Raw genomic sequence first — 16340 nt, forward strand, 5'->3', positions numbered from 1 at the left:
GGGCAAAGAAATAAAAAACACTTCCTTACTTTGGTAGGGAATGTGAGCTTCATAATGGCTTTCATGCATTGGAAAGTGAATGTGCAGACTACAGAAAAGAGTGGTTAAGAATTCACTGTGCTCTTAAGTCAGGAGACCTGTGGTTATTAATCTCATTGCTGCCATTTTGCAGACACATGAACATATGTAAGTTACTTAGAAGCACCATTTTCCTCACCTGTAAAAGGAGAATAAGTATTGTGTCTACCTCATAGAATTCATACAATTAAAGGAGAATATGCATGAAAAGAGCTTTAGCTTAGTGTCTGGTATTAGTCAATCTTGTATACATTAAGAAAAAATCCAGGTTAATGGCTAAAGACAGAGAAATTAAGTAGGTTTGGATTGCCAAGTCAAATTGGGTCATAATAGTCTCAGTAGAGGGTATGCCTGTACCTCTCACCTGTTCTACTTCCTTTGCCCATAGAAAGCAGTTGTTAGGGAAATAGAAAGAACTCAAATTCAAAGGAGTTCTCATAGGCGCACATGTAACCAGAAAATCCACCCTGGACCCATCAGCAAATCCCACTGGCTCGACCTTCACAGTTTTTAAAAAATCTCATCACCTCCCCCTCGATTCCTCTCCTAGGCCATGTCTGTATTATTTCTTTCCTGGGACTATTTCAGTAGTCTCTTAGTTTTTCTCTCTGTGTTTATCTTTACCCCTCATCAGTATATTTATTACCGAGCTGCTGAAATTCTGTGAAAACATGCACTATTATCCTGCTCTTTAAGGCCTATAAATAGTGTATGCACATATTAAGTTGCACCTCTTAAATATATGCCACTTCTATTTATCAATTATACCTCAGTAGAGCTGGGGAAAAAAACTCCACAACAATTACAATGTGATAAAATTGTTTGAGTGTATTTTTCATTTTGTTTTCATATTTTTTTCAAATTTGTATTGCAATAATACACACCTCTCTGGCTAACAGTTTGATTACTTTCTTTTGTAACATGAAACCCATATTTTTACATTATTATTTCATGCTGTTCATAATTTTTGAAAGACATGTGTATCTTAGCAGAAATATAAACATTAACTAGAATTTTTTTTAGTAAATACAGTTTATTTGATGGAGAAACATTTTCAAAGGGGGTAAGAAGAAGGACAAAAAGGAGAAAAAAAATCCTCTAAAGCTTTTCAGAAAGCACGAGTCTTCTCTTCAGTCTCCTCATGGCTGACTTCATCTCCTGGTTCCTCAGAGTGTAGATCAGGGGGTTCAGCAGAGGGGGGATGACAGTGAAGGTGACAGAGATGGCCTTATCCTGGGGGAGGGCAGTGAAGGGCTTGGCATAGACGTAGATGCAGGGCACAAAGTGCAGGGTCACCACAGTGACGTGGGCTGTGCAGGTGGAGATGGCTTTGCTCCTGTCCTTCCCTGCTTGAGACCTCAGCATCATTAGGATGACTATGTAGGACCCCAGTAGGAAGAAGAACAACAGGTTAGCAAGCAAGCCATTGTTGGAAATCATGAGGAGCTCAAGGGCAAAAGTGTCTGTACAGGCGAGGTTGAGGGACCTGGGGGGACATCACAGTAGAAAGTGTCGAGAACATTGGGTCCACAGAAGGGGAGTGGGAGCAGCAGGAAATCTGGACGATGGAGTGGACAAAGCCCCCCACCCAGGAGGTTGCAATGAGGGCAGTACAGCGCTCCCTACTCATGATGGTCACATAGTGTAGGGGCTTGGAGATGGCCACATACCGATCTAATGCCATCACTGACAAAGAAAATACATCCACCCCCTCCAACAAGGTGGAAGAAAAACATCTGGGTGAAACAGCCATTGAAGGAGATGGTCTTTCTCTGTGACAGAAGGTCCGCCAGAACCTTGGGAGCTGTGATGGAGGAAAAGCAGATGTCGGCGACAGAGAGATTACGGAGCAGGAAGTACATGGGGATGTGAAGACCAGACTCACAGGTCACTGTCACCACGATGAGGAGGTTTCCCAGAAGAGTTGTCACATACACCAAAAGCAGGAAAAGAAAGAAGACCAAACTCAGGTCTTGATTCTGGGTGAGGCCAAGGAAAATAAATTCTTTTACTCTGGTGTCGTTTTCCGGCTCCATGGAGTCATCTTCTCTGTCTCTCTTGTGTTTCCAGCTACTTCATATGGAGAGCTACTTCTCTATTTCTTGTTTCCTTCCTAAGCACTGAGAATGCAGTTCAGAACGCTGCCCATGTGGCTGCACTGTGTGCAATTATTTGGAGTTGTGCAAACTTCTGAGATTGCAGTCAGTTTGGTGATCCAATAAAATTATCACATGCAGAGTCAATAATTCTTTTTTTGTATAAAACTGTTTTGGAGAGAATAAACATTTACGTTAAGTAGTGACCTTTACATAGCTTAGTTTAATCAACTTATTTTTATTTTAAAATTTTATTATTTTTATTTCACATATACTCATTGAATGTCAGGAACTGTCTGAAGCATTAAATACAATGATATGGAAGGCACGGTTCCATCCATTGTACGTTTATAGTCTATCAGTTTAATATTTGTATTAGAAAATATTCCATTCCCTTCAACAGGGTCTTATCTTGCTAAAGAAAGGGATGTCATTCTGTTCTTGTTGCAACATTGCTGTGACATGAATCAGTTTCCTTGCTCTTGATTCTTTATTGTTGAATTTCTTAAAATTACAGCCCATTATTCTGTGTAACTTGTCACTGTAATTACTTCATGCTGATTTGATTATTTGCTTAATTACTTAAACACATGTATAATTTGCTATTGGAATACAGATTGAAACATTGCATAAATCCGTATCTCAAAGTATATCATCAATTTTTGTGTTAAAGTTAAAACACTTAAACATGAAATCTACCCTCTTAACAGATCCCAAGTGCATGGTTCTGAATTGTTAACTACAGCCACAGGGCTGTGCAGCAGACCTCTAGAACCTCATCCATCTTGTATAACTGACGTGATCCTCGCTCGAGTGTAGGGGACAGAATGAAGACAGTGACCTGCTTCTGAGAAGTGGCCCCTACTGTGTCAGTCATGCTCTCTGCCTCTTTCCCTTTGTGGGACAAAAACAGGAGAGTGAAGGCATCACATGGCAGGGGTAGACCCTGGTATCATTAGAACCACGTCCTTTTAAAAAATCAGCTATTATTGATCCATCTTAGGAATTTCATAGTTATTATTTGTTCTACCTTATACTTAACAAGTGAACATTTCTAGCAGTATCCCAATGTACATGGATAAATTAGACCACATTTTCTTTTTTAAAAGATTTTATTTTATTTACTTTTAGAGAGGGAAGAGAGAGAGAGAGAGAGAGAGAGAGAGAGAGAGAGAGAGAGAGAGAGAGAGAGAGAGAGAGAAACATCAATGTGTAGTTGCTGGGGGCTGTGGCCTGCAACCCAGGCATGTGCCCTGACTGGGAATTGAACCTGTGATGCTTTGGTTCGCAGCCTGCACTCAATTCACTGAGCTACACCAGCCAGGGCTGGACCACATTTTCAAGGCACACACAGCTTATCCAAAGTGGATGGTTTGTGTAAATTGATGAATATAATGTATGACAAAATGTGAAATGCGTCGTGATAGAAGTAGAGGTAGATTTGGGTGGGATAGGAGGTGTGATAGGAAATACCATGGTTTCCAGCAGTAACAAAAATGACTATTTTTCGAGTGATGACACACAACAGTGTGGTGATGCCCAGAGGGAAGGGACATGGGGGCTGGGTGGAGGTGGGCAGAGGTGGGGAAAATGGGGGCATCTGTATTAATATCAACAATAAAGAGAAAGTTTAAAACAAGAAGTAGGACAAGTTGTTTTCCTTAATTTTCACCACCATCCTTTTGTAAGTATTAATGCTATTCTTGTTTTTCACATGGAACATGTTATGAATCTGTGTTTGCCTGAAGGGAAGGGAGAGGTGGAAGTAGGAAGGCAGAAACTGTTGTCTTTCCCCCTCAGTCTTCTATGTGTAGACAGGGGCTAATTTCGTGTCATAAGAATGTTTGATAAGGTCTGTCTGAAGATAAGAATTAGGCAGACAGGGGCTCTGGAAACCCTGCTGACACTGATTTTAGCCTGAGGCAACCTCACCAATAAGAAAGTCAAAGTGTCACAAATGCATAATGCCTTCTTGCACATTGAATGGACCACATTTCTGAATCCCTCTGAACACAATGTCTTTCTTCCCAATGGATAACACTCATCTGTGCTGTTTCCATCACTGAGACCATCTTTGCTATGAAGCACTTAATATACTACCTGGAAAATATCAAAGTCAAACTATTTATACATCATCCAAATAAGGACATCTCAATTTCACTATGCATAACCTTCACCCTTAGCTAGATGTTGGATGTCTTTACCTGATTCCTTGGGTCCTGAAACTCCAGCCACAGGAGGTATGCTGTAAGGTGCAGTACAGAACAGAACACTGGCGACATTAATTCTTGAAAATTTTGTTTCTGAAGGTAAAGCCTTTTGAAACACTGAATATCTTAGCATTTTTGCCTACCTGTCAGGAGAGAAAGGGCAGATCCACAGAATCTCCTCCTCAAGAACTTCCACTGAGGCCCTATCTTATATACAAATCTGTCAGCCTCACGCCCAATACAGGAATTGCAAAGGGAATATTATTGGACAAGGAAGTGCAAGTCAAGTGTCTGATTCTGCTGTTGGTGATGAAGTTTCAATGGGAGTTATTAAAAAGTTACTGAGACTTTCACACATGTGCAGGTGAGCACACATGCACACACACATGGACACATTTTCCCAGCTGTCCACATTATTTAGAGGCAGAAAAAGATACTTACTCTCTTATCCATGGCTCAATGAGAATGCCGTGAAAACCTGCCAAACTTTGTGCCCAAGAGATGACAAGGGTCCAATTTTCATGGCTTACCAGGCTCAGAGGACACTATATACAAATGAGTTTCAATTAGATTGCCAAAAACTAGATGAAGCAAAGTTGATCTGAGATCCTTTGCCACCAGTTCAGTTTCTAATTATACACATGGTGATCACGGTCTCATGATGGTGCAGTCTCCACATGCGGAGAAACATGGCTTGCAGATGTTTGGGGAAAATGCACATTTTTCCTGTTTTCCAAATTTACTCACATGGAGTCTCTCAATTGGGATATAGCTAGATAAATTGTGTAGACAGCCTACACAATTACAGTAGTTATATAAAATCAACTCAATTATTAAATCGTTTCATCTTATAGAGAATGTGTACAATACATGCCACGCCACTGTTGGCAGAGTAATGATGGCTTTAGATTTAACTGCGTTTATATTTTGTTGTAGTATGTTAAACCAGTTAAGAAAGATGAAAACCGCAGGAGGCAGGTTGTGTGATTGAGATGGATAATGCTTTCTTTCCCAGGAGTGGTGAGATGAAATAGACATGTACCACTGTGTGTGTTTAAGGTATGCAGTGTGCTGATTTGGTCCATTCATGTATGGCAACATGATTATCATTGTAGTGTCAGCTAACACCTCCATCACCTCACAGAATTCTTTTTTGTGTTGAAAAAAATTTATGATGGACTCTTTTTAGCAACTTTCAAGGGCACAGCACAGTATTGTTAACTGTGATCACCATGCAATACATTAGGTGTCCTAACTCGCCCACCTTGAGATTGGAAGCTTGTACCCTTTGTACAACATCTCCCCATCTCGCCCCTCCCCCAGCACCTGTCAACCACCACTCCACTCTCTGTTTATGTGAGTTCAGATTTTTAGATTCCAAATGGATATGAGATCATAACATGCTTATTTTTCTCTGTCTGGTTGATTTCCCTCAAAGTCCTCTCATTCTGTTGAAAAGGGCAGAATTTCCTTAATTTTTTATGGCTGATTACATCCTATTATATATAAGTTTATATACACAGACACACATATATGCTTATACACACCATATTTTGCCATGTATAGTGCACATATTTTTCCCAAATTTTCCCTTTCTTTTTTGAGGGAAAAATGAGGATGCATGTTATACATAGCTATAATGATTATGCACCATAGGTATAATAATCAGTAAAATAATCCCCTGTATAATGCACAAAAAATGTGGATGCACATTATACACACAAAATAGGGTACATGCCACATATACACACTTACATACTATATCTTCTTTAACCATTCTTTGCATCAGTGGACACTGAGATTATTTACATATCTTGGATGTTGTAAATAATACTGCATTGAGCATGGGAGTGCTGATGCCTCTGTGAGACATGAGCATGGGAGTGCTGATGCCTGTTTCATTTCCTTTGGGTACAAAACCAGGGATGAAATTGCTGGACCATAAGGAAGTTCCATTTTTTAATTTTTTTCTATTAAATATATTTTATTGATTATGCTATTACAGTTGTCTCATTCCCCCCTCTATTACCCCTTTGCCCTACACTGCCCCTCCACCTGCATTCCCCCTCTAGTTCATGTGCATGGGGTTGCAATATAAGTTCTTTGACTTTTGCATTTCCTATACTATTCTTAACCTCCTCCTGTCTATTTTGTACCTACCATTTATGCTTCTTATTCCCTGTACCTTTTCCCTCATTGTTCCCCCCCACATCCCTGCTGATAAGCCTCCATGTGATCTCCACTTCTGTGAGAGTGTTCCTGCTCTAGTTGTTTGCTTAGCTCATTTTTTTTGCTTTTGTTTGTTCAGTTGTTGATAGTTGTGAGTTTGTTGTCATTTTACTGTTCATATTTTTGATCATCTTCTTTTTCTTAGATAAGTCTCTTTAACATTTCATATAATAAGGACATGATGATGATGAACTCCTTTAACTTGACCTTACCTGGGAAGCACTTTACTACCCTTCCATTCTAAATGATAGCTTTGCTGGATAGAGTAATCTTGGGTGTAGGTCCTTGCCTTTCATGACTTCAAATACTTCTTTGCAGCCTCTTCTTGCCTGCAAGGTTTCTTTTGAGAAATCAGCTGATAGTCTAATGGGAAGTGCTTTGTAGGTAATTATCTCCTTTTTCTCTTGCTGCTTTTAAGATTCTCTCCTTACCTATAATTTTGGGTAATGTAATTATGATGTGCCTTGGTGTGTACTTCCTCAGGCCTAACATTTTTGGGACTCTCTGAGCTTCATGGACTTTCTGGAAGTCTATTTCCTTTGCCAGAGAGTTCTGCTCTTGGGAAGTTCTACTTCATGATATTTTCAAATAAGTTTTCCATTTCTTGCTCTCCCTCTTCTCCTTCTGGCACTCTTATGATTCAGATGTTGGAACATTTAAAGTTTTCCTGGAGGTTCCTAAGCCTCTCCTCATTTTAAAAAAAAATTCTTGTTGTCTCATTATGTCTGGTTGAAGGTTTATTTCTTCTTTCTGCTCCAAACTGTTGATTTGAGTCCCAGTTTTCTTCCTTACACAGTTGGTTGTTTCCCTGTGCATTTTCCATTATTTCACTTGTTAGAGCCTTCACTTCTTCCTCTTTTTGTTTTGCAACCATACTCAGCCCATTATGTGAGCATCCTGATCACCAGTGTTTTGAACTCTGCATCTGATAGGTTGGCTATCTCTTCATCACTTAGTTGTATTTTTTTCTGGATCTGTGATCTGTTCTTACATTTGGGCCATTTTTTTTTATCTCAGTGCACCCAATATGTGGTATGGGATTGGAGCCTTAAGTATTTGACAGGGCAGGGCAACCTCCATCACTGTGTTGTGGTGCTTTATGTAGGTTGGGTTCTGAGAAGGAACAGTGCCACTTGCTCAGCTCTCCACTGGCTTTCAGTTACTTCCTTTGCTACCCACAAGCAGATTGGGCTCTTCTGGTGCTGATTCCTGGGTGTGTGGGCTTGTGAATGTTCTTGAACCCTGTGGGTCTCTCCAATAAAGTCTCCTGTGAGGCTGGGCATTTCTTCCAGTGCCACAACACCCACAGATGTTTTCAGTCAGAGGTTTTGAGGCTTTATTTCCCCACACTGTAACCCTGGGTTGCTTGGTAGTCTCACTCCCCATGTTCCTCCTGGTTATCTGCATGCAACTCTGGGCAGTCCCACATTTGCATGTGATAAACCAGCCACCACCTGCCATTTGAATTTCTTTGATGCTTAGTGATGTTGAGCACCTTTTCATGTACCTGCTGAGCATTCATATGTCTTGTTTTGAAAAATATGTATTCAGAGACACTTCTCCAGAGGAAAACAAAAGGTCAATAGATATATGAAGCAATGCTGAATGCCACTAATTGTCAGAGAGATGCAAATGAAACCCACAGTGTGCTACCACTTCACATACATCTGACACCTCACATATCTTATCAATAAAACTGCAAGTACTGGTGAGGATGTGGAGAAAAAGGAACTCTAGTGCACTGCTGGGGGAATTCAGACTGGTGTAGCCACTATGGAAAACAGTATGGAGTTCTCTCAAAAGACTAAAAATGGACCTGCCTGCCTTATGACCCTGTGATTCCATTTCTGGGGATTTATCCAAAGAGACCCAAAACACTAATTTGAAGCAATACATGCATCCCTATGTTCATTGCAGCATTATTTATAATAGCCAAGCTATAGAAGCAACCCAAGTGCCCATCAATATAGTGATGGATAAAATGGCTACAGCACATATATCCAATGGAATATTACGTGGCCATAAACATTAATGAAATCTTATCATCCATGTTGCAACAACATGGATGGACCTAAGAGTATTATGCTTAGTGAAATAAGTTAGTCAGAGAAATACAAAAACCATGTGATTTCACTTATATGTGAAATCTAAAGAACAAAACAAGTGAACAAACAAAATGGAAGTACACTCCTAGATACACACAGAGAGAACTGGTGATTGTCAGAGGGGAGGGGGGATTGGGCACTGGGTGAAAGAGATGATGAGACTAAGAAGCACAAATTGGTAGTTACAAAAATGTTGAGGGAATGTCAGTAAAGCTTAACAAACATAGTCAATAATATTGTGATAACTATGCATGGTGCCAGTTGGAGTACTGGAAATATCAAGTATGTAAAGGATATGACTGTCTAATCACTAAGCTGCACACTGAAATCAGTACATAATAAAAAAATTAGTATGTTGAAATCCTAATCCCCAATATAGTATTATCAGGGTCTAGGACTTCTGCAGGTGATTAGGTCATGAGGGTGGAGCCCTGGTGAATGAGGTTAGTGCCCTTATAGGAGGGACCCTCTCTCATCCCCTTTCCAGCATGTGAAGATACAATGAAAAGATGGCAATCTGTAACCCAGAAAAGGGCTCTCTTCAGAACCTGACCATGCTGGCACCTTCATCTTGGACTTTCAGTCTCCAGACTGTGTGAAATAAATTTCTGTTGTTTATAAGCCAGGGAAAAAAATAAAGAAAAAAATCTATTCGTTCCTCTACTCACTTTTGTTTTTTTGCTGTTGAGCTATAGGGGTTCTTTATATATTTTGAATATGAATTCCTTATTGGATATATAATTTGCAAATATTTTTTCCCATTCTGTATGTTGTCTTTTTATTTGTTAATGTGTTTCTTTGCAGTGCAAAGGCATTATAGCTTGATGTAGTCACCTTGGGAAAGGCAGATGCAGGAGTCATGTCTTTGTGGCTTTCTGCTTATCCCAGTGTCCCTGCCATGTGCCCCAGTCTCTCAGGCCCAAGTCTAATATGAGAATTAGTGAAGGGAATTTGATTGGATGTGAATGTAGAAATAGAATGTACATTCTTATGGTAGTGTTGGAATTCCAGTGGGAGTTAAGTAGTTTAAAACTTAATAAGTAGTGTAAAACATGAGTCATTACTGAATGTAACTCCACACATATGCACACACACACACACTAGGCACAAAGCTGCCCACATTTCTATGCTTTAAAAAATTCTAGTGAGGCACCAGAAACCACAAATCTATTCTGTGATTTTCTGAGTTTTCAGGAAATATATCAAAGAAATATCTAATACTATATGATCATCCGTTCTTATTGTGGGCAACTTCCCAAAAGTGCAAATGTTGGTTCTTTGGGGTCAAAAAGTCTGAGATATTACAGTGACATATGGCTCTTCATGGAACCTCAGTACGTGAAACGATATGTAGTATACTTTGGTGTTATATTTTCTTGTGGGGGTACTACATATCTATGATTTTTTAGAAAAATTAGAAAAAATATCTAATGTAGATTGTTGAGGGTCAATAACTTCAAAAAATTTGAAAAGCACTGGCATATATCTTCGCCCAAAGTGTCTGCCTTGCAGGACTCAGAGAAGGTCACAGATGTGTCACCTACTAGGACCTCTTTGGTCAAATATTAATGCATCATAACCTCTTGCCAAAACTGTTCTGTGTGCTGCAATTTTCTGAACTTCCTTATTTCCCTTGGTTACGTTTTGAATGACTACTGAGGCTGAAAGGTAAATTTAAGGTGAACAGAGAGAAAGAAGAAAGATTCACTGTGTATATGTCTACTTGCTTGGAATCCTTCCCATGGGCGAGGGGTAGATCACAATGCAGACCCTGTGTCTATTCCTAAATGACCCTGATCATGGGGTATGTGTCTTTTCTGTGTTGTTATGCAAAAATGGGTACAGGGAAAGGTGTTTCTTAGGCAGCTTTTTTGGTACTGCTATGATTTGCCTTGAACTGTCTATGCATACATAGGCAAAGACTATAGTTTTGCTTCAGTTATAAAAGTCTTGGAGGTAAGATGGAAAGAAGAGATAGAGAGGAAAAAGAAAGTTCAGGTTAACATAAAATAAATTATCATTGTGAATTTTGTGCAGATACAAACTGCACAAGTTCTTCTGAGATTAATTTCAGTGGGAAAACAAGTAGAATGGACCTGAGGATAAGAACTGCTTGGTCCATGTGTAGATTTGTCCATGTATATATCTGGCTTAAGATAAATTAAAATAATCCTTCTCTTTAGACTAAATGGTGAAATATACTAGAAATTCTGTATTTAAAATACAACATGAAGAAGTAATTTTAATAATCAACTGGACATAACTGTTGCGAGAGAAAGCATGTATGAAATAAGTGCCCCCATATTCCATATATGAGCACATGTAGGGATAGAGGGATAAACAATAGGGAATATTAATTACATGCCTGATTCATGGCAGGACAGTGCTCACCATCACAACTCTCATCCTCTCAACATTCATCCTGTTTCATTCTCATGACAGCCTTGTTAGTAGACAAATTATTTTCAAAGCAAAATATGTGGGTTTAAGAATCACAGAGTCTACCAAAATAGCATTTAGGGTATTGATTTCAGTCTTATACGCCATATTTCTTCCAATCCTCGAGCCTATGGTTATGTTGCTCATTACCCTCTCTTCCTCTTTTTCTCATGTTTCTTCTAGCAGAACCAAAGGGCTATGAGTATGTTTAGAAGTGACTAGAGAAAGAGCTCAGTGTCTCTTACTCTCAGGCTAACAGTTTGAGAAAACCAAATCAGTTGGATTTCCAGTTGAGTCCAAGTATTCACCCCAGTTTACTACCCTCAGAATGTCCAAGTCTGCTCTTCAGTCTCTTCATGGCTGACTTCACCTCCTGGTTTCTCAGGGTATAGATCATGGGGTTCAGCATGGGAGTGATCACCGTGTTATTGATGGACACAGCCGTGTCCATGGGCAGTGTAGTGAACGGCCGGCAGTAGATGTAAACGCAAGGCACAAAGTGAAGGGTCACCACCAGGATGTGGGAGGTGCAGGTGGAGTGGGCCTTTTTTCCGGCCCTCCCCAGAGTGAGATCTGAGTGTCACCAGAATGACAGTATAGGAACCTAGGAGCAGGAGGAACCACAGCAAGGTCACCAGCCCATTGTTAGAGATCATGAGAAGCTCTAGAGTGGAGGTGTCGGTGCAAGCCAGTTTAATCACCTGGGGCACATCACAGTAGAAGGCATCCAGGATGTTGGGGCCACAGAAGGGGAGTGGAAGCATCAGAATTATCTGGACGATTGAGTGCAAACCACCACCCACCCAGGAGGCTGCCACCAAAGTCACCCACACCTCTCTCCTCATAATTGTCACATAATGCAGGGGTTTAGCGATTGCAAGGTATCTGTCATAGGCCATCACAGACAGGAAGAAAATGTCTGCCCCCACCAGCAAAGTGGAAGAAAAAGATCTGTGCCATGCAGCCATTGTAAGAGATGGTGTTCCTGTCTGACAAAAAGATCTACCAGGAACTTGGGAACCGTGACTGATGAGAAAACAATGTCCAGGACTGATTTGTTCCTCAGGAGAAAGTACATAGGGAGTGTGGAGGTGGGAGTCACAGGTGACGGTCACAACAATGAGGGCATTGCCCAGCAGGGTTGTTGTATATACAGCAAGGAAGAACACAAACAAGAAAAACTTCAGCTCCCGGAAGTGCGTGAGTTCCAGGAAGACAAATTCCCTCACTTGGGTGTGGTTACTGTGGCCCATGATGGGAACCACTCTCTTCCAGGTCTACATTGGGAGAAGACACGTTAGGATTTGGAGTATGGTATCAAGAGACAGCAACATCATTTGTCATACATTTTTATAAAGCTCTTTCAAGCCTCCAAATGATTGTGACTCCTCAGAGAACTGGTCTGGAAATTCTTCATTGCGAGGTTATTCTTTCCTACTGTACATACTGTGGGTTGGCAGGGAGAACTGTCACACTCCTACACCCTTACTCTGACCACAGGGAGATGAGAGGACCATGGTCATTTGACTCTGGCTTATCTTAGGTCCTGTAAGAGGAACTTCCTCACACGTGCAATATGCAAAGCTTTTGCATATTAACAAAGGTTTTTCCCTTAACATCTCATTTTGATGTTGATACTCATAATGTCTCTGTGGAGTTGTAGAGTGGTTATGATTATCTCCATTATATATGGGGGGAACTGGAGCTCAGAGCAGTTAATGACTTGCCTACATTTGCATAATTTCAAAGTTATTAAGTATCAAATCAAAGATTTGAACCAAAATAATTTTTCTGACTTGACAAAGACTCCTTTTTTGACTAAATTTTTGTTAGGCTGCTCTGAGCGCTCTTCTCTACTAGAACTTGACCTTGGCCTTTCATGTCTTCCCTTGTTGAGTGCAGTTTTAGCCAGAATTCTGCTAAGTCAGTTTGGCAGGAAGCCACTACCTTAGATTCTGATCAAGTTCCTCCTCCTCCACCCTTGATATCTAACTCCTTGTATCTAAGTTCTTGGTTTGTCTTTAGCAACAATCCTTCTATTCTGTATTTTTTAAAAATACTGTATTGATTATGCTATTATAGTTGTCCGATTTTTTCCTCCTTTATTTCCCTCAGGACTGTACCTCCCCTTCCACCATCATTCCCCTTACATTCAGAATTACAGTGGGTAGACAAGATTTAAATAGTTAATTAAGTGGTCTGCTTATTTAATCTTCACATTTTCCTTTAAAGGAAGAGGTCAATCAGGCCCTCCTCAGTACTCCTCTCTGTCCTCTGAGACACGAGAACTTCACTCAGGCCCTCAGGGCTGTAGGTATATGTAGAGCTTCAATCACTGTTGAGAGCACAGGGAAGTATCACGGACCAACTGATCATTATAGCGTCAGGACCTCCAAGGTGACTTAGCCCAACCCTCCTCATGACTGCACTGAACAGAGAAGGATGCTTATTTTTCCAGGATCTGTCTATAAATTGGTGAAAGATGAAGAATTAAAAATTTTTAAGCATTTTTTGTAATTTTTTTTTGTTATGAGGTCATTTAAGACCTAGTCTTTAAACAAATTTCAAGTATACAATATGGTCAGCTAGAGCTACATTCACTCATCCTGCTTAACTGACACTTGGTGCCCTTTGACCTTCACCTCCTCATTTTGTTCTCCTCCCAGGCCCTGGTCATCACCATTCCACAGTCTGCTTCTATGAGTGAAGGGCATTATGTCTAATGAAGTAAGCTAGATGCAGAGAGACTAATGCTGCATGATCTCATTTGTAAGGGGAATCTAACGTAGCTGAACTCACAGAAAAATAGAGAATTTTAACCAGGATTGTGGACACAAATTCTAGTGATTTTCTATTATTTCTGTATTATAGCAAACTAGGTTCTTTCCAAATGAAGTACCTGGCCATCAGAGGACAAAATTCTTTTCTACACAGACATCTGTATGTCTAAGGACTCTCATATACCACATCATTTTTGAAAATTCAGATTTTTAAGGTGGCTGAAATTCAGTTCAATGATAGAAAGTAAGGATATAGTCCTGGTATTTGAAGCAATGGAATTAGATGTGAAGACAGCAGGATAGGAAAGAAGAGAGTAGACAAGATGAAAAAAATAGAGCACCTTTTTTAGTGAAATAAAAGCATAATAAATCACCCTGCAACCAACTTATTTGTTACAGTTTTGAGGACAGGATCCATTCAGTTCCCCCCATTTGAGACCCCAAGGGAAACATTTGTTCTAGACCCAAATGTCTTCCTCTTAGACCATGACTGGGACATTTTTCTTTCTTTTATCTTTCATCCACTTAAAACCATATGTGAGGCTTCACTTCCTACTCTGTATTTTTTCAACTGTAGTCCCTAAACAGTTTCTCACTTGCATTTTATTGTTTTACTGGACGTGTTTAGTTGTTGCTGCTGTCAGATCTCCCTACTCCTGTGTGGAAATTGATGGGAAATACATGGGTTACTAAGGCAGAGTCTGGTTTTCATAGGTGTATGGCAATCTGGCCTGTGGAGAATAGGCATCGGTGATGAAGACTCAGTCAGAATGGGGCACCAGCCTGGACAGCACAGCAGTCTTAGGAGGCAGGGGTTGGAAAGGGCTGTGGAAAATAGGGGTGAAGGGGTGGCATCAGGGGTCAGACTTGCAGAATGTGCAGGATGTGTGGGAGGTGAGGGGCCACAAAATCTATCCATGGCCCTCTCCAGTTTGCCTATTTGGGACCGAATCACTGTTTTCAGATAATGCTGCACTCCACATTTTGTAAATGCATTTGTGATTGCATCTTGAAGTCCAGACATAGGTTTACTGGGTGAAATGATGTGAATTTTCTAATTTTAACTGATAATGAAGGCATCCAGTGGAGAAATGAGGACCAGGCAATTCATATCTCCAGAGGTGGAATCTAATTACTCTTGGCTTCTCTTTTGAATTCATATGATTCTCCTTTCTTCTCTGGCCACTCACCTTAGAGGTTTTAGACTCTCAGGTACAAGGTCAGGTCAGAACCAGATGGTGGCCCTTGTATCTTGAGACTTCCAGGTTGCATTTTGGAATCTAGAAGCAGGTTATTCAAAAGAATACAGCCTTTGAATTCAGGTTCAAATGTTTTGGAGTTTGGCTGTGTGACCCTGAGCAGCTTAACCTCTGTGCACTCCAGAATCTTCTTCCATGGAGTGAAGCTTGCTTTGCAGTGGGGAGTTACTTGTTATGACCTAGCATTTTTTACAGTCTGTCATTACATGTCTGGTTGTTTTTACTCTCTCCTCCAAATGTAAACCCCCTTAAAGGCAGGGGGTTTTGTTTGGTCAAGATTGTATACCCAGCTCCTATCCAGCATATGTCAGTTACTCAATAACTCTTTTAAAAAAGGTGAATGATGAATGAATGTATGAATGAATGAATGATGGATGCCTGCTATGCAGTATTTACCCAACAAAGTATCTCTTCTTCTTTATTCCATTTCCATCCTCACCCTGAACTCCCTCTTTTGCCCCCTTATCCACTTTTGTTGACAATTCAACAACAACTCATATGTGAGCACATTGTAAACCTGAAACCACTATCAAAATGTAAGGTGTTAATACCATTGTAATGCTAATGTCATTTACACAAGTGTGTTTCTCTGCCTGCTCCAGCTAGCTTTTGATATTATTTTTTTAAAGAAAGGGGATGGTACCAATTGTTTTATTAAACATTGTAGGTGCTCAGTTAAAGTTTATGGAATGAGTTTTAATATAATAAAAATCACCTTCTAACGTGAATGTGTCTTCACAAGCCTGACATTTTACATGAAAGCATGAGTTTTTAATCAACTTAAATCATTCAGTTTTAAATGACATGTATAACAAGCCTTGCAGATGAATATTTTACCTTTCAGGGATTGAAGACTGAACACTATGGTAAGTATATAACAATACGTATGCTAAGCTAAAGTAGCCTGCAATTGTGTCTTCAGGATGCCCCCACCTACCTTTGGGTTATGAAGGCAAGCCTGCAGGGCTCCCCATCTTCATGGCTCTGTTCTTCCTCACGCAGACACAGGCACTGTCCACACTGCTCTCTGAGACACTGAGTGGAAGTCTAATAATATAACAATCAGCATGGGGAATTTGTCAGCTATTTGTAGGAAAAATAATTTTCAAATGGGAAGATGGCGGTTGCAGGTGCCATGGGAGTT

The 16340-nt window shown here is 40.2% G+C and overlaps 2 pseudogenes; both read right to left on the reverse strand.

The window, feature by feature from the left end:
- Positions 1-1176: 1176 nt before the first annotated feature.
- On the reverse strand, positions 1177-2114 carry LOC123817887 (annotated as a pseudogene).
- Positions 2115-11461: 9347 nt separating this feature from the next.
- On the reverse strand, positions 11462-12410 carry LOC123817886 (annotated as a pseudogene).
- Between the last annotated feature and the right edge of the window lie 3930 nt (positions 12411-16340).

This window comes from Phyllostomus hastatus, unplaced genomic scaffold, assembly GCF_019186645.2.
Source record: "Phyllostomus hastatus isolate PE091 unplaced genomic scaffold, TTU_PhHast_1.1 phas_contig_2287, whole genome shotgun sequence".
Lineage (NCBI taxonomy): Eukaryota > Metazoa > Chordata > Mammalia > Chiroptera > Phyllostomidae > Phyllostomus > Phyllostomus hastatus.